The following is a 25,790-nucleotide window of genomic DNA, read 5'->3' on the forward strand; positions in this document are numbered from 1 at the left end:
GAAATGATCAATTTCTGCCTCCCGCACTCCTCACCTTTGCAACAAATTTCAAAACTAAGATCAGCTCCGGAAAGTACTAACCGAGACCTTTCACTTGATACCCCACATGACTATATTTGTTGAAAAAAGAATTTACACCTCAATTTAACATGTATGGGGACCTCGCCTAAAAGTGAACATAAACGAAGTCGAATGTCGATTATTCTCGTTAATTATGACGTCAGCATCTTATTGGCATGGGTTTAGAAGCAGTAAATTCGCGCGAAATTGCTAAATTTGAATTGCTATAACTGTGTTGGCTGCTACATGGCTAGGTTTCCATGAAATTTGGCATGTGTCTTCCCCTATGCTGGTGTTTTGTAGTCCTAGGATGAATTTAAGGGGGATTTTCAGTAAATTTCTAAATGTTAGGAATATATTATAATATAAGTAGGTTTACTTGAATAGATATCGGAATGATATATTTTAAGGCTTAGGTTCCAATTGCAATTCACGGCAAAACTAATGTCAGTTTCAGTACTATATCCGGTGAAAAAAAATTTTAAATCCCCCATTTGCATGCATGGCTCTTTAAACTCCACCTAAATTTATGCCACTCGCTTTATGCATGAGATTTCATAGTTCCCATCGGTCCACTAAATTTCGTTCGGTTCGGTTTAGCCCTTTTTGGAGGAAAGTAGCTTGTAACAGACAGACAGTGAATCGATTTCAATAAGGTTTTGTTTTACACATGATATGACAAAGTTATATCCCGAAGATTATCTCTTCTTACCGTAATATTGCTTATTACTAAAATAATTTGGGCTGCATTTATAACATCTATAACCTAAAGTGTACGGCAGCATCAAATAAGTTTCAATGAAGAATGAATGAATCTTCCATGCAAAGGAAGAAAAAAAAAACAAAAGGACCCATAAGGCTATAAGATTATAATATTGTCGTAAACACACAAAACAAACACTAACTGACAAATCAAATTGACACTGACAAGTTTGACAAGTTCCACACTAACAGGTTCCACAGACTGCGAGAAAATCCGGCGAATATTCGAGACCACAATATACACGGTGACGTAAGTGTTCTCGCAAAGCGGAGAACATTCTCGCACACATTCGGCGAAGTATGGGGGGCCGAACGCGAGCCTGCTAAATAAATAAAAAAGCGAAATCGTGAGCGAGAATATCGTATGTGCGAAAGTGTTAAATTGAATTAGTAAAATAAAGTGTGTGTGTAAATAAAACGGAAAATAGTGTTTTTAATCCAAACGAACCCAGAACGCATATAACATTGGTGTCAGAAGTGGGATTAAAAACAAAAAGTGACTGTGAGTGACTCTGAACTGTGTGAAAAAAAAAAACAGAGCAGTGTAAATAGTCGGAAATGCCGCGAGATATTTATTCGCTTAAGGTGAGTGAGCTAAAAGCTGAGCTCGCGAAACGAGGATTGCCGACGCGAGGTAATAAAGCCAGCCTTTTAGCGGAATTAATAGAAGCCCTCACGAACGAAGGATTCGACCCGGATACCTACGAATTCCCGGAAGCGAAAGAATTATCGGATGACTCGGAAACTGAACAATCCCCCGAGCAGGCACCAACCAAAACCGACAAAATAATGGAAATGCTGTCAGCTATGACATCGACGATGAATCAACGACTCGAGCAACAAACTGTATCGATAAATTCAATAACATCAGCGATGAATCAACGATTCGAGGAGCAATCAATATCAATAACAGCATCGATAAGTCAACGCCTCGAAGAACAAACTGTGTCGATGAATCAACGATTCGAGGAGCAGGCAACAAAGACGACGGTTATTACCGATCAACTGGCGAAAATCGATTCGAGGTTCTGCGAAGTCCGCGAGGAAATCCGGAAAACGGAAGAAGGCCTAAATGACAAAATCGAGAAAGTCGACAAACGAACGTTGCAGCTCAAGGAGGAAGTTGATGACAGAATCAAGGAACTAACCCAGCGGCTCGAGGGAATACAGCAGAATGGTAGCGTGACAATTGAACGAGCAGCGGTAAAGAGCCTGAAAGCCCCAATATTCGACGAACAAATTCCATGGGGCGTATACAAAACGCAATTCGAAGCAACCGCCATTCATAACCGCTGGACCGATGAGGAGCGGGCGACCCCGTTGGTATTGGCATTAAAAGGACCAGCTGCCGCTATCCTCCAAACACTTCCTGCAGAGAAACGGAAGCATTATGGTGCTCTTATCACAGCCTTGGAGACTCGATACGGTGACAGCAACCTAATCTCCGTCTATCGATCTCAGCTACGAGGACGAGTGCAGAAGCCTGGTGAAACACTTCAGGAACTTGCCCAGGATATCGAGAGGCTGGCACTTCTTGGCTACCAAGAGAGTCCGGAAAGCCGCACCGTGCAAGGAGTCGAAGCTTTCATCAATGCTTTATGAGACCCCGAGCTGAAACATGCCGTGACGATGGCCGAACAGAGAAAGTCTGTCCAACAGGCGCTCTCGTACAGCCTACGCTACCTAGCCAGCAGAGAGGAGTGCAAAACCGCTACAAAAGTTTGAGAGGTAGCTGAAGAACGGGTTCACGACTGCGAGTGTCGACGAGCCGAAATTTTAAAGGAGTCATCGGCAGCAGGAGCACCAAGATGCTGGAATTGTGGAGAAAAGGGTCACCTAAAACGTGACTGTAAAAAGCCACAACGGGCATACTTCTGCCAACATTGTGCAGCTATGCGCAGACGAACGGCGCGCAATTCTGCCTCTCCCGCCTCTCCCGTCGAGGAAGCGGGAAACGAGTAAAAGCCAATTTCGTGGGGCAGAAGTTGGCTAATAGAATCTGTGGCCCCGACGACAACACCATCATAATCGCCCGTCTTCACAAAAACGATCATGACTTGAGCTTAAGCGGACGGATCAACGGCGAATGGCGAGTTATAACTATCGACACTGGCGCAATGAAGTCGATTCTGAGGCCAGACATAGCGAATGTGAGGTTATTTGGATCCAGTAACTACGTGCTTAGAACAGCGTCAGGGGAAGCAGTACCAGTACTAGGAGAGGTCAACCGAAAGGTTCAGCTTGGCGACCTGGAATTCAGGCACGATTTCCTAGTGGCGAATATTACTGACGAATGCATCATCGGAATGGATTTCCTCAAAGCGCACGGCTTCTCACTCGACTTCAAAGAGCGACTCCTTAAGTGGCAGAACGTCGAAGTTCCGATAGAAATCACACATATGGAAGCTAAAAGGCTGTGAGTGATCATAGACAGCAATACGACCATTTCACCGTTATCGGAAAGTTTAATATCTGCGAAAATAGACGGCAATCCGCAAGGCCACAGGTTCTATCTCGTGGAGCCAACGAAAACGCCAGCCGTCAAAAATCTAATGCTGGCAAGAATACTAATCAAACCACGCGACGACAATGTAATACCGATAAGAGTCCTAAACACATCGGAAAGGCCAGTAGCCATAAAACAGGGTGACGTAATCGGTCTCTGCGAACCAGTGGCAACGATAACGAGGCTGGAATCGAGTGAAATGAAAGCTGAGGTGCCATTGCGACGAGTATCTACTGAGGTTCTGGAACCAAACCGGTTGTCAGCTGAAGAATATCAGAAGGCGGCGAATCTGGTGGACGAGTTTTCTGACGTCTTTGCCGAAAGCAGCGATGATCGCGGAAGGACGAAGCTGGTAACTCATCGAATCAACACTGGAGATTCAAAGCCTATCCGGCAGGCACCTCGTCGACTACCACTCGCTAAGCAACCTGAAGTCGACAAAATGATGGCCGACATGGAAAGCAGGGAATCATTGAGCCATCAAATAGTCCATGGAGGTCACCGGTGGTCTTGGTCAAAAAGAAGGACGGAAGCACTCGATTCTGCGTAGACTATCGGCAACTAAATGATGTCACTAAGAAGGATAACTACCTGCTGCCGCACATCGATGACATTATGGATACACTTGCAGGATCAGTATGGTTTTCGACTCTGGACCTAATAAGTGGATACTGGCAAGTGGAAATCGAGGAAAGCGATCGAGAAAAGACTGCCTTTTCTGTTGGATCGGGGCTATGGCAGTTTGTGGTGATGCCATTCGGTCTATGCAATGCTCCAGCAACGTTCGAAAGGCTGATGGAATGCGTACTTCGAGGACTCAGCTGGCAAATTTGTCTAGTGTATCTCGACGACACAATCGTGATCGGTCGGAGTTTCGAGGAACATCTGAAAAATCTTCGAGAAGTATTCCTAAGGCTACGATCTGCAAACCTAAAACTTAGCCCGAAGAAGTGCACCTTGTTTGCTAAGGAAGTAAAATATCTGGGACATACAGTTTCTGCCGATGGAATTAAAACCGATCCAAATCAAGGCGATAAAGGATTGGCCAACATCGAAAGACAAACGTCAGCTACGCAGTTTCCTGGGGCTAGCCACATATTACCGACGATTCGTGAAGGGCTTCGCGCAAATCGCCAAATGTTTACATCAACTGACGGAGAAGCACCGGCCATACAAATGGGACGAGCAATGCCAGAATGCGTTCGATACACTCAAAGCTAAACTGATCGAAGCACCCATGCTGGAATATCCACGACCGGGAGTAACCTTCACCATCGACACCGATGCCAGCAATATCGGGATAGGCGCAGTACTGTCACAGAAAGTGGACGGCGAGGAGAGACCAATTTCATTTTACAGCCGAGTACTGTCAAGGAGTGAAAGGAATTATTGCGTCACCCGCAGGGAATTATTGACGGTTGTAGAGGCGACCAAACATTACCACAAATACCTGTATGGCCAGAAGTTCATAGTCCGGACCGACCATGGAGCACTACGATGGCTGTTAAATTTTAAAAATCCGGAAGGACAAATTGCCCGATGGATCGAACGATTGCAAGCCTATGACTTTGAAATCGTACATCGGAAAGGTCGCACCCACAGCAATACTGACGCATTATCTCGACGGCCTTGTCCACAGGATTGCAAACATTGTTGGAAGACGGAACACAAGGCGACCGAAATCGAAGTCAACGCGTTAGCGGTGGAACCAGAAATCGGATGGTCTGCGGAAGAAATACGCAAGGCTCAATTGGACGACGAGGACATCGGTTTAATCATTACAGCGAAGGAAAAGAGCCAGCGTCCTGCCTGGGCGGATATATCGGACAAAAGCGCCACGTTGAAGAGCTACTGGGCACAATGGGACTCCCTGCATATTGAAAATGGTGTCCTGAAACGGAAATGGGAATCACCGGACGGTCAGCAACATCGGATGCAGCTACTACTTCCACGTTCCAGGGTAAAGGAAGTACTGGCAGAACTGCACGAAGGCGCAACCGGAGGACATTTAGGTGTCAACAAACTTTGCCGAACAGCTGGTGTTCAATTGGATAAGCCGTTACGGGGTCCCGAACGAAATCCATTCGGACCAAGGAAGGAATTTCGAGTCGCAGATATTTAGCGAAATGTGCAACTTGTTAGGAATCCGAAAAACTCGCACGACACCGTTACACCCTCAATCGGACGGCATGGTCGAAAGATTCAACAAGACCCTCAAGGACCATCTTGCCAAGGTCGTTAGCGAGAATCAACGCGATTGGGACCGCCATATTCCCATATTCTTGATGGCTTACCGATCAGCAGAACACTCGACAACCAGGGAGTCGCCCGCCACAGTAATTTTTGGAAACAATATCCGGATGTCAGCCGATCTGAAATTCGGAACACCGCCAGGATATTCAGGCATCATGTCGGAGTACGTTAGCGAACTGAAAAACAAATTGAATTATGTACACCACTTGGTAAGGAAACGGTTTAGAAATAACCAGCGACCGCATGAAGACACGGTACGACATGCGGGCTAATACCGCAGGTTTCCAAGCTGACGATCTGGTGCGGCTCTACAACCCGAAACGACAAAAAGGTTTATCACCGAAATTACAAGCGGACTGGGAAGGGCCGTACCTGGTGATTACCCGCATCAATGACGTCGTTTATCGTATTCAACGGCACGGAAAACCGAGAGCGAAGATGAAAGTGGTACATATCGACCGTCTGGCACCATATACGGCTAACGACCCAACACATTAGAAGCGGCACCCTTTCGGGGCGAAAGGACTAAAGGGGGGGTAGTGTCGTAAACACACAAAACAAACACTAACTGACAAATCGAATTGACACTGACAAGTTTGACAAGTTCCACACTAACAGGTTCCACAGACTGCGAGAAAATCCGGCGAATATTCGAGACCACAATATACACGGTGACGTAAGTGTTCTCGCAAAGCGGAGAACATTCTCACACACATTCGGCGAAGTATAGGGGGCCGGACGCGAGCCTGCTAAATAAATAAGAAAAGCGAAATCGTGAGCGAGAATATCGTATGTGCGAAAGTGTTAAATTGAATTAGTAAAATAAAGTGTGTGTGTAAATAAAACGGAAAATAGTGTTTTTAATCCAAACGAACCCAGAACAAATATAACAATATTTTCACATGCATTTCACGACCAGATCGTGGCTTCGATGTTATTATTCCCGTCGATTTAAAGTTGTTAACTACCCTTTGAACAGATGAATGTCGCCTTCCTACTATCCTGGCTATTTCGCGGAAACTTTTTCCTTCTTCCCATAATTTTATTATAACTTTTCTTTCACTTACACAAATCTCTTTTCGCTTCAATTCCATAATAACAATTATACACACAAAATAACGAAAAAACGTCCTTATTTTTCACACTTCAAACATAGCCATAAACCAATAACTCACAATCAATTTACTCCAAATGGCAAGGATTTATATTTCGGGGAATCACCTAATTATGTGGCTGTACGCAGACTTTTTCTACTGAACATTTGTGACTTTTCTTATTTCCCTTTTTTTATTTCAGTTTCCTTGAATTCTAATTTCGTAAAAGTGGTTTTATCAAAGCAACAAGGCCACAAGCAATATGCAAACAATAAAATATTTTTAAAAAAACTAATTTATTCGTGTGTTTTACTAACGAATAACCAGGAACTGCTTAGTGTACGCACATTTTTTCTAGCGAGTGTATGTATTTATTTGGTTGCCGCTTAGCCGCGCCATCGCTCGCGCTGTTTTTAAATCCAGAGCCATTTGCCAAGATACAACGCCGGCGATCTCCGCTTTGGATGTGAAAATCCGCCCAGATTTTACCTCGGTGCAGCATGCAACATTTTGCGCCATCATATGCCGCTCTGATAATGGCTACTAGTTTCTTCGGAATGCTCGTTTTGCGTAGAGCACTTCGGTTACACTCTCTTTTCACGCTATCAAAAGTTTTCTGGAAATCGACGAAGAGCAGGTGCAGCAAAGTGCTAAACTCCACGCACTGTTCTAAAATGATCCGTAGGGTATTGATGTGGTCAATGCAGGAGGATTCGGAGAGGAAACCAGCCTGCTCTCTATCGAAGTTTTCAAGATGTTCTTTGATGCGTTCCAGGATTACTTTAGCAGCAGGGTGCAAAGAGATACTCCTCCAATTTTCACACACAAAACTGGCGCCCTTCTTTGGAATCTCAATGACCAGCCCCTTTATGCACTCTCTGTGAAATGTCTCGGATTCTCAAGATTTTCGTACGAGTGGAAGCAGCAAATGTGGAGTAAAACTCTTAGATTTGAAGGTATTTATCCATTTAGATATGAAGATATTTATCCGACAAAATATATAGTTATAACAAACACGCCATGCTTTCGTATAAGGGACTGACACAAAGTATTTATAAATACACTATTTACAGGTTAGTTTTCCCCGAAGAGAATGCCTGATTCATTCCCTGTTCACATATCGAAAGCTTTCTTGAAATCGAGGAAGATGAAGCGGTAATTTGAACGGACGGCAATTTGAACATTCTGTTGGACTCCGTTTATTTTTCCATATTGGAACGATTGAACTTTCTTGCCAGTTACATGCTGTTCTCGACTCCTCCATAATCCGATTGAAGAGCTCACTGAGCCACAGTGTTAGATCCTACATCTTCGGTTTCCAAAACTCAGATGCGATGTCGTCAGATCCTCTTGCTGTCCCCGATTTCATTCATTTGATTTCCTCGACTTCGCATTCTCGAGTGTCGGTTGTCCACAAAGTATTCGCACAAATCAAAGACAGAATTCAGCAGATAAGTTTATAAAAACCTTTAATTATTTAATCTAATATATAATTGCCTCCATTAGATACGACTTCCCTCCATCTATCGGGCAACTTCAAAATCCCCCCTCTATAAAACTCTTCCCCCTTCCCCTCAAAGTACGTGCGAAGTGCACTTTGGAGGTCAGCTTCAGAAGTCATTTTTTTACCATCCAGAAAATGTTGGAGGGACCTGAACAAATGGTAATCAGAAGGAGCAAGGTCGGGACTATACACAGGATGACTCAAAACTTCCCAGCCAAGCTCACTCAATTTTCGCTGAGTAGTTAAAGATGTATGCGGCCGGGCGTTATCATGATGAAAGACAATATTTCGCCTGTTGACCAATGCTGGTCGTTTCGAACGTAGCTGGGTGTTTAATCTGTCGAGCTGCTCGCAGTACTTATCGGCGGTAATGGTCTCGTTTGGTCCCAAAAGCTCGTAGTGTATGGGGCCACGAACGTCCCACCATATACTGAGCATTCGCTTCTGCTGATGAATAGACGGCTTTGCTACCGATGGACCCGGTTGATCTCGATGAGTGTAGGCTCGTTTCTTCGCTACGTTTTCGTACACAATCCATTTCTCATCGCCAGTTACCAATCGATTCAAAAAAGGGTCGTTTTCGTTCCGTAAAAGGTTAGCGGAGCAAATTCTCACTCTATCGGCCAGATTTCGCTCAGTCAGTTCGTGCGGTACCCACTTTGTGCTCTTCAAAACATATCCAAGACGCGTAATGGCTACTGCTACTCCTGATTTTGATACACCGAGATCCTCTGCAAGCACACGTGTCGAAAGAAAAGGATTCGCTTCCAGTTTGTTGCGCAGGATATCGTCGTCAATCGTATAGGGTCTTCCTGAGCGAGGTTCATCTTCAAGTGTCAGGTCTCCGCTGTAGAATTTTTCGAACCAATCGTAAACTGTCCTGCGCTTTACCTTTCCTTCACCGAATACCTTCGACAAATTTTCAATCGCCTTCGGCACCTTCGTCCCCATTTGAAACTCGTACAAAATGCAATGACGAAAACGTACTTTGTCGAATTCCATGTTTATCCTTGAATATCCTTCACAACACTGATCCTTCAAGGCTAATTTACCATGCATTTTATAGTTAGGACTCTGACCTTTCCATTGGGATATCACATGTTGTACCTGCTGTTTTGGTTTGTCTGCTAATTGCTTTTTAATTGTCACATTAATATTTGTGCGAAAACTTTGTGGACAACCTGATAGTTTATCATAAAGATCGCCCACAAACGGAGAATCCGGTTACAGTGCGGTTGCACGTCTGTGGAGAAATTCTCCATACAAACTCAGGAAGCGCCCACAAACGGCGAACCAAGTTGGTGACCAAGTTCCCGGTTACAGTGCGGTTGCACGTCTGTGGAGAAATTCTCCATACAAACTCAGGAAGCGCCCACAAACGGCAAACCAAGTTGGTGACCAAGTTCCCGGTTACAGTGCGGTTGCACGTCTGTGGAGAAATTCTCCATACAAATTCACGTTACGGCAACGGTTGCAGGAACATCAAAATGTTTTGATATCTTGTGGGCGTGGCCTCTAAATGTGAATCGGTTACGAATCGGTTGGGTGTGTGCTTGATCATTTGAAAAGCTTCCGAGCGATTTCAATGTGCTGCGAATGCTTGAGACGTTCATATCATATGATGAATGATGATATGATTTGATGCGTTCGATTAGTTCTTAATTACATTCTCAATGATTCTTCCAGTTCTTTTCTTTGCTTCCCGGTTGGTATTTGCCAATTGGCCAGTGTTTTATTAACAAGAAACTTCTGGTAGCGGCGTTTTTTTTTCACGTACCTTCTTTTGGACATTATTATTCCTAAGCCAAGTATTTCGGTATGTGAACCGCTTTTTAGACTTGATCGAGAATTTCGTAGTCGCTTTTTGGATCGTGTCTTTAGCTGTAAAGGTAAGTGAGATGATTTCTTCTCTTTTCTCACGAAATGGTCACCAGCTAATTCGCAGTGAGCCAACATATTCCGCACGTTTAGTTTGTTTCGCAAGACAACAGTCGACGGCCGATATTGAGGTGCGGTAGTTTCATATGGAACGGCTTTACAGCCAGTGACGATGATAAAATATCGCCTCTTATGAAGGTCTAGTTGATTTGCATTTTAATGTTCCCACTATAAAATGTAGGAAGATGAGACAATAGTTTGGTACACCATGTGTTAACAAACCCTGAAATGTGGCAATGCCAACACCACATTTAGAGAAGTTTATAGCCATTTTCACTGGGTCGCGTTCTATGTAGCAACTTTTTACACCGCGCCGTCGAGTTTCTTCTCTTTTCTTCAATTTAATTTTTGTTTTACGTTTTCTCAAACCCTCCTCCCTCCCCTCAAACCCCCTCCCTCCTCCTATCTAAGCGTTTTCAAGGTTGTGTATAAAAAAAAACTTTCTTAAAATTGATTCACTGTCTGTCACACACACTTTTCTCCAAAACGGCTAAACCGATCCGAACGAAATTTGGTAGACAGATAGGAACTATGAAATCCCACGCATACAGCGGCAGTGGCATAAATTTAAGTGGAGTTTCAAGGGTGGCTCTCCAAACATGCAAAGAGGGGAATTCTAAAAATTTTTTAACCGGGTATAGCTGTGTATGGTATCAAATGAAAGGCCTCGATTAGTACTTTCCGCAACTGACATTAGTTTAGTCGTGAATTGCAAAGTGTGCGAGTGAGTTGTCAAAGTGTACCCACTCAAAGTTAGACAGGATTCATTTTCAGGAACTACCCACCCTAAAAATCCGAAAAAAATCAAGGCGGCGCGCTTAAATGAAATCTAGGTCTCAAAATGTGTCCCACTGTGATATCTGCTCAAATGAACTTACTAATAGTATATTACCGACTTTTAGAAATTTACTGGAAAACCCCCCTTAAACTCATCCTACTTCCACTTCCAAATTTTGTATCAGCATAAAGGACAATATTTCGTATATACGTGCTAAATTTCATAGATCATTGACGCCAAAGTTATAGCAGTTGAACCTTAGCAATTTCGCGCGCTTCCAAAGCCATGCAAATAAGATGCTGACGCCATAATTAACGAGATGAGATATTAAAGTCGCATTTATGAAGAATCTGCTTGCCTGCAGCCCTTTTTAATGATTTGTGTAAAACACTTATGTGAAATCTAATCCTCGAGAGATGACCCATTCCGGTAACTGCCCAAATAAATTTATTAACAGTACATTACCAACTTTTAGAAATGGCCTGAAAAACTTCCCTTAAGTTCATCTTAGGTGTACTAAATTTTGCACCGACATAGAGAACACTCTCGTGCATACACATGCCACATGAAAATCCAACTATTAGTGTCAAAGTTATAGCAGTTCAAATTTATCAATTTCGGTAAAATTAACAGCATCCTAAGCCATACAAATATGATGCTGACGTTACAATTAACGAGAGTAATTGGCATTCGAGTGAAATATTAAAATTGCATTCAAGAAGAATCTAATTGTCTCCAGTCCTTTTTAAGGTTTCGATTACAAACAAAACCTTATTAAAATCGGTTCAATGCCTGTCTGTCTGTCCGTCTATCTTTTTAAGGTTTTGTGTGAAACAAAACCTTATTAGAATCGAGACGGTGTCTGTCTGTCCGTCTGTCTGTCTGTCTGTCTGTCTGTCTGTCTGTCTGTCTGTCACACCCGATTTATTCAGAAACGGCTGGACCGATTGTCATGAAAATTGATGAGAGTATGTAATCTGGTGTTCCCTTCACATGCAGTAAGTGGCGCCATCTTGTGTTAAGTTTAAGGGGGGGCTCCCCATACATGTAAATGGAGGGTGCAAATTTTTTTTCACAGAATGTAGCCATGTGGGGTATCAAATGAAAGGTCTCGATTAGTACTTTTCGAAACTGGTTCAATATTTGATATTGGGTGAAACATAGGGGAGTGAGGGCTCAAAATATGACCCCCAAAAAGTGTAACAGGTCTCGTTCTCAGAACCTATCCAACCGAAAAATCTGAAAAAAATCACAGTGATGCATCTCTACGAAATCTAGGCCCCAAAATATATCCGGTTCCGATATCTGCACAAATAAAGTTAATAATAGTATATTTCCACATTTTAGAAATTTACCCGGAAATCCCCCTTATGTTCATCCCAGAAGTATAAAATTTGGCGTGCGTATAATGAAGAACATAATGCACAATTTAGTCAAGTTTGAAGAAAATCCAACTATTATTAACAAAGTTATAGGGGGTGAAACTTTACAATTTTTTGTGAATTTCGGGCACTCTCCAACCTACATGACGTCATCATCACATATCAATTCGTCAATACCACAACGAAATGAGTTCTTATGAATTGAGTCGCAGAGAATTATTTCGTTTTAGTTTTTTAGTTACCTGTCAACCAGACATGTGTGTATGTAGGTATATAATATATGCGTGCTAATGAACTTTGCGGGTAGTGCCTAATTCAGATAGATGTAAGAAGTAAATCGGAAATATGGGTACGATCCATTTATATACGTGCATATATGTGTTCAGTATTCGGAAATAGACAGTTTGTTTGTTTAGGGTGAGCGGAATATCTATGGCTGTAATATGTACGTATGTCTCGTAGTTTGGAAAAATATGAAGGATTATGTTGGATTTGTAGCTATATACGGATAGAAAAATGTGCGTTGAAATTTCTTACGTAAGATGAACACAAAACCTTTATACCCGAAGCACGAGCTTCCGGTATTCCGACTTGTTTTTTGTTGGGGAGGTGGAAATCTTCAAAAGACACTGATCTGGACACACCAGCGTGTGGGATTTTTACCCACTAAAACCACCCGACCCTTTCCCGAGCATTCCTACTGCTCTTGCTATCTATTTATGGATCTCTCCCTCTCAGTCTTCTTCTTCCGCGATGAGGATGAGGTTGGCTTCGCATTAGATATGTTCACCATCTCATCTGCCAAGATGTCAATCGGCATCATTCCAGAGATGACGAATGCTGCATCATCTGAGACAGTCCTGAAGGCAGAGCATACCCTCAGGGTTGTCCTCCGGTAGACTGAACTCAATTTGGTAGCGTTCCCCGATATCCGCAACGCCTCCCTCCAAACTGAGGTTACATAGAGCATGATCGAGGTCACCACCATGGCTATAAACAACCTAGAGGCATGCCGTGGCCCTCTGTCCGTCTGTCTGTCTGTCTGTCACACGCACTTTTCTCAGAAACGGCTATACCGATTGACACGAAATTTGGTGAGAAGGTGGGAACTGTGACCGCCCAGACATGCAGTGAGTGATATCCTTCTGCGTTGAGATTTAGGGGGGGGGAGGGGGGGCTCCCCATATATGCAAAAGGGGGTGTAAAATTTTTTCATCGAATATAGTGTAGGGTATCAACCGAAATGTCTCCATTAGTACTTTTCGAAGCCAGTCTTAGTTTTGAGTTTTGTTAGAAAATCGGGGTGTGGGAGGGGTGGAAAATTATGATTTCTTTAACGGAGTCATTCTCAGAAACTACCCAAGCAAAAAATCTGAAAAAAATCATAAAGCTGTCTCTATATGGTGCCCAGGCCTCGAAATACTCTCCATATCGATATCAATTCAAATTAAGTTAATAATAGTATACTACCATATTTTTGGGAAATCAATATCAATCAATATCAGGCCAAATTAAGTTAATAATGGTATATTACCATTGGGAAAATTGCGTAATTAACCCCCTTAAGTTTATCTCAGGGTTATAAAAGTTGGTAAAGGTATAGAATATAATATCAAGCATATCTCAATATCTCTCTCAATATCTCGGATCAATGCTATCAGCCAACTACGCTACGCTCCTCACATAGGGAAACACAAAACCTTTTTTACCTGAAGCGTCAAGCTTCCGGTTTCCCGACTTGTTTTTATTTGGGGGTAGGATAGGTAAATGCGTTTACGCACAGAGTGTTGTTGTTTAAGTCAGGAAATTCTTTTCACAAACAGGTGGGGTGGGGAGGGGAGAAGAGTTGTTAATTGAGGGAATCCCTTGCCATCTAGTCTGCCTACCGGTCGAGCTTAATCTTCTTCGAAATAAGAACAGCTCGAACATAATAGGTACAACTCCATCTGCCTGCGCTCCTCAGCGCGTTGTCTGGAAAGAGCTTCCCTAATTCTACATAGAGCTGCTGACGAAAGCGAAAAGGGCGTATTAAGCGTCGTCCGCTACTCCATTTCAGGCTACACAATCAGGAGATCGCGCCTTCTCAAGCCCACTTAGAAGTTGGGTAAGAAAGTAATCAATTTCAGCGTGCGTGCGGTTCACCCACAGATCTAAATTGTCGACGCCCTCAGGGAACCATGTATGCTTGACACTGCTGGGAAAGTGCTCGAAAAGCTCATCAGAAGTAGTCTCGCTGAAGCGATACGCGCTGCCAGAGATTTATCTCCCCGGCGGCTTTAGAGCAGGGAGATTGACAATTGATGCTGTCATGCAAGTGGTGGACGCCGTTCGACGAGCAGAGGCACATTGCCGCCGAACTCGACGGGTGGTGCTCCTCGTAACGCTTGACGTCAGAAACGCCTTTAATTCGGTAAGATGGAAAGACATTCTAGGCACACTAGATAATACTTTCAATGTGCCGAATTATCTCTTACGGATATTGAGGGACTATCTGAGGAACCGCTCCCTGCTCTATGAAACACTAGAGGATCAAAGGTTGATGGAGGTCATGTCGGGGATAGCACAGGATTCCATCCTAGGGCCGGACCTATGGAACGCTACCTATGACAGTCTACTTAAACTCGACATGCCAGAAGAGTCGCGCCTGGTCGGCTACGCAGATGATCTCGCAGCGCTTGTTGCTGGACGCACTGTCGAACAGGCGTAAAGCAGACTCGGTATATTGATGCGACGGGTAAGCGGATGGATGACTACTCATGGTTTCAACCTTGCACTGGAAAAAACCGAAGTAGTCATCCTGACTAAAAAGAGAAGAGTTCGGCGAGTCGATAATCGAGCCAAAATCAGCGGTAAAGTACCTCGGGTTGACTCTTGACTTGAAGATGGGCTTTTCTGAGCAAATCCAAGCAGCAGCGAACAAGGCTGCGGCTGAAGTTTCGCCGTTAAGTAGGTTAATGGCAAACATTGAGGGCCTTACGTCTAGTACGCGACGTCTCCTGATGAGCTCAACGCAGTCTGTCATGCTCTACGGCGCAGAGGTATTGGCTGGCGCCCTTAACAAGGAGGTATATCGTAAACGCCTCGCGCAAGTACAGAGACGGGGAGCTTTGCGGGTGGCGTCTGCGTACCGCACTGTCTCTGAATCGGGCGTGATGGTGATCGCGGGAGTGATCCCCGTTACCCTTCTTGCTAAGGAACGTCAGACCATATACAAGCGCAAGGGAGATGAGCCAAGGGAGGTGGTTGCTCGCGGAGAACGGCAACACACTCTAGACGAGTGGCAGCTCTCTTGGCAAAATGAAACTAGAGGCAGATGGACTGCGCGCTCATCGGCAACTTAGGTGCGTGGTTGAATCGGAAGCATGGTGAGACTGACTATTTCCTTACCTAATTTTTAAGTGGGCATGGAGGTTTTCACTCTTACCTGCACAAGATTGGAAAGGTGCGTTCTCCGGATTATGTGTTTTGCAATGGAGTTGTGGATGGCGTCCACCAGACTTTTTTTCTTGTGGAAGGTGGGATGGGGTTCGTCAGCAGCTCTATTTAAATACAGGGATCTCTCTCCCGACAACATTGCTGAGGACTGCTGACAGGTGGAACCGTGTTGCCCATTACGTTCGGGACCTTCTCGTTGATAAGAAGATAGAACTCGACCGGTGGAGAAGCCGGATGCCAGGGGGTTCCTTGAACTGACAGTTCCCTTCCTCCTCTCCCCTCCCGTTGGTGAAAGGAATTCCCTGATTTGAAGGCTCCGCAAGGCGGGAGAGTTCGGGGACTAGCTCGAAGTAATGTGACAAACGGTTCCAGGGTAGCTCTCTGACGATCGGGAGGTATTTAGTTTGTAGTCCGACGACGCACACTGGGACGAATCGTTATTTTAGCATGACAAAATTATTTGCTCATTGTTTATGAGAGCGATTTTGGTAAAACATAGAATTCAAGGGTAACAGAGTTTGCTAGTTACAAATTCGAGTAAAATTTCAAAATGGCGGATCCAATATGACATTTGAAGATACGAGATTTCATTCACATTAGTGGTTTTAACGATTCAATATACCCAATTTGACGTTAGATTTATTAAAAAATGTACACGGGAATTAACAGACAGCGGAGATATTAATAAAACAAAAAATTAAATAAAAATTTGTATTTCAAAAGGACTTATTCTTATCTATAATATATTATGTATAGTAGAAATATAAGTACATTTTTTTAAAATTAGAGTTCTGCTTCTTCGTCTTCATTCGCACAGCAAATAGGAGTTCTTAGCATACTTATTACCACCTGGTTAAATTTGGTTTTATTCTTTTTGGGATTTTTTCGTTTACTTGTTACAATGGGGTCCGAAGATACAAGCATCCAATTATAATGAATTATCTGCAAAATTCTGTTTGTATATGCTATGCCCACCACTTTCGATGATATTAGAGTTCTCCAAAATATTCTGAAGAATTACTTCAGCCTGTACTTGTGTCAAACGTTCTGCTGTATGTGTAAGAAGATCTTGCAAGGGCACAAAAGCTTCTTTTTCAGAAACGGTAATGTTTGGAGGATAACACATCTTTTTTGCCTCTACTATTAAATGATACGAAGGGTAAATGTCAGCCCCTCTTTCCTTCGCTCCAACTCGCATGGTTATATAATCCTCCTTGGTTAGGCCAAGATCAACTACAAGACCTAAAGCCTCTTCAGGGCTGTATGCTCTTATAGAACCAGAGGATTGTGTATCGTGAGCAGTCTTCATTTTTTTTATTCTGTTGGGTGAAGATTGGATGGCTAATTTTACAACCTTAGCTACACCTCTCTTTCCAGATTTGACTAAGCTTGATTCTGTGGCCATGTACAATTTGTCTGTGCTTATGCTTGATGTTAATTCACTGATCTGCCTTTGCTTAGTACGTAGAGAATTTTCTTCAAAGTCCTTTTTTGGCCTTCCGGATAGCCGAAGCGACTCTAATTCAAATATCTCTGGAAGTTTTAAATCTTCATCAAGCCATTTCATGTTGTTGTTCCGAAACCGCTCATACGTGTAATGAGAATTGCGCCATTTTATAAATAATTTTGCAACAAACGTTTTTACTATATTTTTCAGTTGCTTTGAGCAATTTTCTGAAAGTTCGGTAATGGCAAATTTTTCCGTTATGTAGCCAATCAATTGTTGATTACATTTGGCCGATGACATTTTGTTGAATTGGCTGTTTCTTAGCACTGTAAGAAGTTCCCCTTTCTTAATTCGAATTTCATTAGGAACAGGGTCAAGTCGACTACCTGAAAGAAATTTAGCGATTTTAAGAAAAGGGGGAAACGGGGGGACATGAGTATTACATGCCTTTATCAGCTATACGTTGTGCTACAAAACAAGTAAAAAAAAGTCATGGAACTTTTTGGAACTTTTTTTGTAACACAAGCAAAAGTCAAAATTTCAATTTCTTTTAAACATCAAGTAGTAGTATTTTGTGATACGCATACTAAGTAATTACTTCGTACACAGTAATGATATTAATAACTGCAAATTAAAGTACCTACCTGACGATTCTAAATTCATGATACAAAACTTTAATTTTTCTTACTAACAAAAGTGTAACGACCGTATAGTAACTGTCAACAATTTGTTGTAACTCACCAGTATCAACGAATAGAAACATTTACTCAACTTTGCGCGCATGGGATGAGCGCTGTGTCGCAGAAAAAAGGAAATTTTTTCTAATTCACAATAAAGGGACTTATAGTGTAAATTTCTGGCGCATTTTTTTTAAATTTGGGAAAAATATTTAAAATCGATTTTGTCGTCGTAATATGGTCGTTTGTCCTTATGTGCGACGTAACGAACCGGGAGTCCAATATTATACATTCACCTACCCTACCCACAAAAAAAAAGATCTAAATTGTCGATGAGCGGCGCAGTCTGTCTGCCTCTTAGGTCATTTTACTAAGAGAGTTGCCAGTCCATAAGGTTCGTTGATATTCTTCACAGGCAACCACCTCTCCTAAGTTCTTGCCCTTACGACTGTAGGTAGCTTTCCGCTTCTTAGTAAGGAGGTTCTGAGACAGTGCAAGTCGCAAAGCTCCTCGTCTCTGCAGTTGACCAAGGCGCTTATAATTCACTTGCTTGTCTAGGGCATCAATCCATACCTCCGCGTCATAGAGCAGAAATGCGTTGCTCCCGTAACAAGACATCTCCTAGTAGATATAGGACCCCCAATATTCGCCATTAACCAACTCAAGGCCGAGACTTCAGCTGCAGCCCTGTCTGCTGCTTCTTTGATTGATTGAGAAAACAAGGTATTATGGCCCGGCAGGATTCGCGGCATTCGAAATTGCCAGCACAAAACCTTTCGTACCTGAAGCGTCCAGCTTCTGGTTTCCCGACTGTTTGGGCCCTGGAAACTACTTTGTTAAGTCTCCTTTTCCGCTATTTCGCCAGTTTGCTTTGCAGTGGGCTATCTGCGATCCCTTTGGCGCTAGCAGTGCTAGCTCATACATGTACATACACATGTCTGTGTCGAGTAATTCACACTGATATTCAGATAACTAAAAAACGGAGAGTCATATGCGAAAGTTTTACCTTCAGCTTTGTTAATTTGTTCATTTTCAAAGTTCTTTCTTTTGCAAACAAAACCTTATTAAAATCGGTTCAATGTCTGCCTGTCTGTCCGTCTGTCTGTATGGCGGCCAGTCTGTCTGTCACAAGCACTTTCTCAGAAACAGTTATACCAATTAACACGAAATTTGGTGAGAAGGTTGGAACTGTGGACCCCCAGACACGCAGTGAGCGATATCCTTCTAGGGGGTCTCCATACATGTAAAAGGGGGGTGTACAATTTTTTTTTCACCGAATGTAGGCATGTGGGGTATCAAATGAAGGGCCTCAATTAGTACTTTTCGAAGCCGGTCTTAGTTTTGAGATTTATTAAAAAGACGGGGAGTGGGAGGGGTGGAAAATGATGATTTCTTTAACGGAGGCATTCTCAGAAACTACCAAACCGAAAAATCTGAAAAAAATCATGAAGCTACCGCCATATGGTGCCCAGGCCTCAAAATACTCTCCATATCGATATTTATTCAAATTAAGTTAATAATAGTATATTACCATATTTTTGAGGAAATTGAGTAAAACCCTCCTTAAGTTTTTATTTATAAAAGATGGTAGTAGTATGAAATATAATATGAAGAATATTATCCCCAACGTTGATCAAAATTATACTATCAGCAACAAAGTTACAGTAGCTCAAAGTTGTCTTTACCGTGTAAATTTACAATCCGAATTACTAAATCTGACATGCTAAATACATATTCTTAACGGGCTACGTACAAAGGGGATAGTTCTACACTCAAATATACTCACACAAGAAGCAAACAAAACCTTGCATACCTGAAGCGCCCAGCTTCCGGTTTCCCGACTTGTCTTCTGTTTCCTCAGCCTTTGTCCTGTTCACAAGCGGGGTTGGCTCATCGTGATCGGTTTCGCCATTTGACTCTATCAAATGCCTGATTTGGATGCAGTCTCGCCACCGTTGTTTCGGCCTGCTTTTTGGTCGTTTACCATCGACTTCGATGTTCAGACTAATCTTGGCAGGTGAATTCTCGTTAGTGCGAATTGCGTGACCATACCATCGAAGACTTCTCTCTCGCAATTTTTCCACGATCGGTGCAACCCCACAATGATCGTGGATATCCTCATTTCGGATGCAATCAAAATGTGTCACGCTACTAATCCATTACCGCAAGACGCCGTCCATTGTCTTTTATAGTCGGCCAAAACTCAGAATCATAGAGGGCGACAGGGCGGACGATATTGCGGTAAATTTTAGGTTTGAGATGTTCGTTGATACGTCGATCACAAAGAACACCAGTTGTGGAACGCCACTTCATCCAGGTTGCGTTAATGCGTGAAGCAATTTCATAACACAGTTCTCCATTGGCTGATAGCGTTGACCCGAGGTATTTAAATCGCTCAGTTCTGGGCAGATCACTGGCGCTGACAGTGATTGTGCCTGTTTCATGGCGATCGGTCGTCAAAAATTCAGTTTTGTTTAGCTCCAATCTGAGATGATGTTGCATGAGGAGATCATTCCATTTTGGGACAAGTTGCTCATGATCGTTTTTGCTATTAGATGCTAGGAAAACATCATCTGCTTAAAGCAGTGAGTAGGGCGCTTAATGTTGGATGTCCCGCATGACCATAACAAGAACAAAGAAGAGTGGTGAGACGGCGCTTCCTTGGTGAACACCAACAGAGACACGAAGCGGTTTTGATATACCCGTCATACTTCGAACTTTGCTTTTCGAATCATGGTAGAGCAATTGAACCCAGCGTACGAGTTCTTCTGGCACTAAGTGTTGTCGTAAAGCATACAAGCTGAGTTCGTGTGGCACACGTGAAACGCTTTCTCTAGACCCAGAAATGCAATGTACAGAGGGCGATGCTTCTCACGGTGTTTCTCCATGAGTAACCGCGCAGCGTCTATTACGTCAGTAGTTCCGCAGTTTTTGACAATTCCAGCTTGATTCACGGTAATTTCAACGATTTCGCGAATCCGGTTGTCAAGAATGCGCTCACAAATCTTCATGGTATGGGATAGTAATCGTAATTTGAACATTCTGTTGGGCTACCTTTCTTTTTCCATATTGGAACAGTTTTACTTTCTTGCCAGGCAGATGGTGTTTTACCTTCCTGAATAACCCGATTAAAGAATTCACTGAGCCACAGTGTTGGGTTCCAGTTTTTCGCTTTTCAAGGCTCAAATACGATGTCGTCTGGTCCTGTGGCTTTCCCCGATTACATTCGTTTTATTGCCTCCTCGAGTTCAGTTGCGCTGACAGTGAGTCCTTGAGTGTTTTACGTGGGTACCTGTAGTGGAGACTTAATCCCCCGGTCTGCTTAAAACACGGATTGATTTGGTGACCACAATCAGAGCCCCACTGTGACAAACAACAACTGTAGCAGTCTATACCAAGTGTATGGCTTAGCATTCATACTGGTGGATGCAAGACCTACCTAAACCTGTAAGGAGTATGGCACCCGTGTTGAAACGCAACACTACGCCGAGTCCCGAAGGTCTATTCTCGTTTGCGCATAACCGACAACCCCTATGAAGCTCCCCCTAGGGGGCCAACCGCAAACAACCGAGCTGTACTCACATACAACGGGAGTTCACCCGAAGTATGAGAGTTCAGGGACTATCCCGGTTCCCGTGGTACCAGTATATACCCCTGGTGAGGCTTCGTGACCAAATTGCCACTTCAGATGAGTCCCTGTGCAGACTCGGGTCTGATCGCCCTGATTAGGCCTTTGGAGCATTCACTTACTGCACCACGGCCGGCAAGTCAAAGTGATTACAGCGCCTCCCGGTGCCACCACTATGGAGGTTCCCCTCGGGTACTTGGTTTTGGTTCAGTCGACAGGGTTGTCGCCCCGTGTTCCTCGCCGCCAACTCTGAGCGCCAAGTTGCGCTGAGAGGTGGAACTGGTCCAAATGTCGGCAATAATTGTGGAAGTGGAAGATGAGCAAATCCTTCATTTTAAATCTGCTCGAAGTATTCTCGCCATCCACCTGTTGCGGCTTGACGGTTGGTAAGCAAAGTACCGTTCTTGTCATTAACGCAACAATAGTGTTTGATATCCTGTGTACGTTCGTTACGGCTTTTAGCAAGCCGATACAGATCTCTCTTGCCATCCCGAGTGTCCAGTTTATCATAAAGATTTTTGTAATGGTCCGTTCGGGTAACAGCGACTGCTTTCTTTGCATTCCGGTTGGCACTCTTATAAATTTGCCAATTGGCCGGTGTTTTATCGTCGAGAAATTTGTGGTAGAGTGATTTTTTTTCACGGACCTTCATTTCAGCATCATCATTCCAAAGCCAAGTATCTCGGTTGATGTACCGCTTACCCGGATTGGTGACCCCGAGGGTTGCAGGGGCCGCTTTGCGGATCGTGCCTTTCATTTGGGTCCACGATTCTTCCACACTCGTATTGGTCGGTAATCATGTGAGTGAGATTGTTTCTTCTTTCTTCTCACCAAATCGCCACCATTTAATGTGCTACGGGCCAGTGCGTTCCTCACGCTGTTTTTTTCGGTGGCTTAATTCGCAGGACAGCAATCAATGGCCCATGTTGAGGTGCGATGGTCTCATAAGAAACGGCTTTGTAATCAGTGACGGTGGTAAAATGTTGGCGTCTTATGAGAATATAGCCGATTTGCGTTTTACTGTTCCCACTATAAAATATAGGAAGATGAGACAACCGTTTGATGAATCATGTATTCAAGTACAAGGTCATGGGTGTCCGCAAAATCGATTATACGCTTGCCACCCTCATTGCGCGCTCCGAACCCCTTTCCTCCGTGGCACCTATTACCATCCGCCTTTTCACCCACGTGGCCATTAAGGTCGGCAATGATGATATAGTCGTCAGCAGGCACCTGACAAGTCTTTTCATTGAGAAGTTGCCAGAAGGCATCTTTCTCGGCATCAGGTCGACCTGTCTGTGGTGCGTACGCGGTGAAGAAGTGAATAGTGCGTTCAGCTGATATAATAGTGAGCTTCATCAGCCTATCAACAAAACGTTCGACTTCTTAATAGTATCACGGAAACCCTCTGAGATGGCAATGCCAACACCATATTGAGTGTGTGGGTTACCAAAATAGAGAACTTTATAACAATTTTTACCGCGTTCGCGTTAATGTCGCAGCTTTTGACACCAGACCATCGAATTTCTTGCAGAGCGCAGATATTAGTGCGCCTTTTCGAAAGGGCTCTTGCGAGTTCCTCGGTCTTTCCAGTTAGGGTACCAACATTTAACGTGCAGACACGTATTTGTTTTGTTGGTTTTGTTCGGACTAACTTGCTTACGTCTTGACGCCGTCCATGCGTCAAGAACCCTTACCCATTTCTCGACAGGACCCGTCCTGTTGCGTCGACTGAGGTGGACGATCATCTTGCTTGCAACGACATTGTATGCATTTTCTTGGTCGGTCTGTCGCGGGTTGAATAATTCCAACTTTACTCTATTTGTCCCCTTCCCTAATCTCAACATTTTAATTTTTGTTTTACTGTTTTACTGAGGGTAGTGCAAAGTGCGTTGCCTCAACCGTCCTCCTTTACCTGGGCTTGGGACCAGCATACTATGTTAATAGCAAGGCGGAGTTCCATTGCCAAAGTTGTGTCTTATATTATCCCTTATACCATTGCCAAATTTTGTACTTCTCGGATGAACTTAATGGGGGTTTTCGGGTAAATTTCTAAAATATATTAATATACTATAATTAACTTTATTTGAACAGAGATCGTAAAGGGATGTATTTTAACTCCCAGATTTCGTATGGATACTGCATTGTGAAATTTTTTCACATTTTTGACTGGATAGGTTCTGAGAACGAGACCTGTTTCACTTTTCACCCTTTCTAAAGAACCTAGTCGGGATGCCGGAAACTCGGCGCTTCGGGTGTAAAGATTTCGTATTCATCTTATGTGAGAAACACCCTATGCAGGATTTCGTACATAGCTAAGAATACAAAATATTCCGTCATATTTTGCCTAAATCCAAGATACACCTATGCACATACATATCAACGACATAAATACTGGGTTCATCCTAAATAAACAAACATTGTCTATAACCGCATGACGATGCATACATATATATGTGCGTATCTAAATTGATCTAATGCGTTTTCATGCATTTCCACTTGACTCCGTGCACAGAAGCATATATATATATGTGATGTACATACATTAAAAAAAATGGTAACTAAGTACACACATGTCTATTATATTGGTTACTACCCGCAAGCTTTAATAGCACAAACAAATACATACTCATATCTACCTCGGGTAATTGACACTGACGTGCAAATAACTAAAAAAAGCCAAGAATGGAAAACTAAAATGTCCCCATGGACCTCGGCGTTCATATAAGTTCATTTGATATGATAATGACGTCATGCACGTGTTAGGGTTTAAAAGATTTACCTGAAATGCGAAAATTTGACCTTTCATGACTTTGTTAATAATGATTTGATTGCCTTCAAACTTTTCACAATTACGTCCTACATTATCGCTGATGCCATGTACTCCTTGGGTTTTCCGATAAATTTCTAAAACATGGTAATATACTATTATTAACTTCATTTGTGCAGATATCGAAACAGGACGTATTATGGAGCCTAGATTTGATATAGATATACCCCTGTGATTTTTTCCAGATTTTTTGGTTGGATAGGTTCTGAGAACGATACCTGTTTCACTTTTTGGGGGACATATTTTGAGTCCTAACTCCCCTTTGTTTCACCTTATATCAGAAATAAGATCAGTTTGATATCCCACATGAGTATATCTTGTGGAAAAAAATGTACACCCCTCTTTCGCATGTATGGGGAGCCCCCTTGAAATTCAACAGAAAATGGCGCCACTCGCTGCATGTAAGAAAACGCACAGACTACCTCTTCTCACCAAATTTCATGACAATCGGTTCATTTCCGATAGATAGACGGACAGGCAGACATTGAATCGATTTTAATAAAGTTTTGTTTCACACAAAACCTTAATAAGATCAGTTTCGAAGAGTACTAAACAAGCCCTTTCATTTGACACCCAACACGAATATATTCTGTGAAAAAAATGTATACCGCTCTTTCCCCTTCGAACTCAACACAATATAGCGAAACTTGCTATATGTAAAGAGATTCACAGATTACATCTTTCGTCTCCGGCAGACAGACATTGAATCGATGTTAATAAGGTTTTGTTTCGCACAAAACATTTAAAAAATACATTATTGCCAAAGTGTTTGCCTGTAGGGCACTGTTCAATGATATGACGACGAACGAAGTGATGAGGGGCGAGGAACGAAAACAAACAAATAATAGTAAAGGTTGAATTTTCAACTCCACCTCCGGAAGAGGTGAGCATTTTATAAACGGAGAGAGAATCCCTCTTTCTCAACCTCGATGAAAACTCGGGGCGGCTATCTCCGCTTAAACAGTTGTGGCGGTGGTTATCGTGGTTTTTAAGGTTTTGTGTAAAACAAAACCTTGTAAAAATCGATTCAATGTCTGTCTGTCTGTCTGTCTCACGCATTTTTCTTCAAAACGGCTAAACCGATTCGAACGAAATTTGGTGGACAGATGGGAACTATGAAATCCCACGCATACAGCGAGTGGCATAAATTTAAGTGGAGTTTAAAGGGGGGCTCCCCATACATGCACCTTAGGTTCATCCTAGGACTTCCGAATTTCGTACCAGCATAGAGGACAATATTTCGTATATACGTGCTAAATTTCGTGGAAATCTGGCAATTAACGCCAACGTTATAGCAGTTCAAACTTAGCAATTTCGCGCGAGTTTACCGCTTCCAAGGCCATGCAAATCAGATGCTGACGTCATAATTACCTGGAAAAATTGACATTCGCGTGGAATATTAAAGTTGCATTTATGAAGAATCTACTTATCTGCAGAACTTTTTAAGATTTTGTGTAAAACACTTATGTGAAATCTAATCTTCGAGAGATGTCCTA

General features: G+C 42.9%; 1 protein-coding gene across 3 annotated transcripts in view; it reads left to right on the top strand.

Annotated features, from left to right (window-relative positions):
* The window catches only part of LOC119655130 (centrosomal protein of 164 kDa), a 133,750-nt gene that overhangs the window by 104,863 nt on the left and 3,097 nt on the right, over nt 1-25,790 (top strand). The window lies entirely within an intron of this gene.

Source organism: Hermetia illucens, chromosome 4 (assembly GCF_905115235.1).
Source record: "Hermetia illucens chromosome 4, iHerIll2.2.curated.20191125, whole genome shotgun sequence".
Classification (NCBI taxonomy): Eukaryota; Metazoa; Arthropoda; class Insecta; order Diptera; family Stratiomyidae; genus Hermetia; species Hermetia illucens.